The sequence below is a fragment of the Antennarius striatus genome, unplaced genomic scaffold (genome assembly GCF_040054535.1).
Source record: "Antennarius striatus isolate MH-2024 unplaced genomic scaffold, ASM4005453v1 scaffold_40, whole genome shotgun sequence".
NCBI classification, from domain to species: Eukaryota; Metazoa; Chordata; class Actinopteri; order Lophiiformes; family Antennariidae; genus Antennarius; species Antennarius striatus.
Window position 1 is genome coordinate 6,384 of NW_027172352.1, and position 1,259 is coordinate 7,642.

Below are 1,259 nucleotides of genomic sequence, written 5' to 3' on the forward strand. Positions count from 1 at the left end.
CGGGGCCAGCCAAAGGCCCGTCCCAAAAAAGGACTGGACGAAACAGTGGCTGGCCATCAACGCCCTGAAGGACGCCTTGTGGACCTCCAGAAATTTGCTGGTAGGAAGGTACAAGCAGATCCCCCCCGTGGCTGTGATCCAAATGGCTGCCGCAACACTCAGGGCAGCCGAGGCGGCCAGCGGCCGCCCAAGGACACAGCCACCAAGAAGAATCGCCTCTGTGCCCATTCGGAGGGAGGAGCCGGACCCACAACGCTGAAAAGGACACGGCAGCAGCGGCCTGGCTCTCCGGGAGAGGCAGGCGGGAAGGAGCACCAGGGCGGGGATCTCGGCCGGGCGCCTCGACAGGCACCCCGAGAGACCTACTGTTTGGAAGAGCGGGATGAGTTACCCTTGGTAGGGACTCACTGCGCTCCTGTACAAACGGCACTTTGGTTGGACTTTTTTAATGTTCTTTTTATAACTTTTATGGACATTTGACACACTTTTTAATTTTTGGCACATTTTTATTTTTTCAATGAACTGAAATCCTTTTTACCCATGACTGTTTTTATCTGTATGATTTTATGATCGATAATATTTATTGTCTTGTACAGAGAAATATTTATATAAAAAAAAAAAAGTTGTGGATGGAAAAATGAAATGTGACTGAAATGAAACAAATGAAATAAGTGTCAATAAACGTTTTCAAAACAAAAAAAAATCTGTTCTTATCAGTTTAATATCTGATATGTCCCCTGCCCGGGGACTATATATTAAATTGATTTTTGGGACAGGGAGATGGAACAGGAGCTTGCTCCATCCTCTCCACGCATCGACTTGGTATTGCAGTAGCTCCAGGAACGGTGCATCTCCTCAATGTTGTTCAAAAATAATGCGGTGTGGTCACAAGCATGTGATCATGCGACGATCTGTCGACGCTTTGAAAAATGATTACGCTTGAGTAAAAAGTGAGTGTACTTGGTAGGCTAGATGGCACAGTAGAAGAAATATTAAATTCTTGCATTTTTTGAACCTTAATTGTTATGAATAATAAGTCATTTGAATGTAATCTGGCAAGAGCACTATATCGTCACCAACAATATGCTGGTGTTGTATAACAGCTGCTCTCAGGCACACAGGAAGGCTGTGTTTGTAACGTTGACATTTTGCCGACCTGCGGCCATTGCCTTTGGGATATGCTGTCTGTCTGTCTGTCTGTCCGTCCGTCCGTCCGTCTGTCCGTCCGACTGACCGACCGACCGACCGACCGACTGACT

At 46.7% G+C, this 1,259-nt stretch overlaps 1 pseudogene; it reads left to right on the forward strand.

Moving 5' to 3' along the window:
* The first annotated feature begins 679 nt into the window (after positions 1-679).
* LOC137592019 (U2 spliceosomal RNA) lies at positions 680-856 on the forward strand (annotated as a pseudogene).
* Positions 857-1,259: the final 403 nt, after the last annotated feature.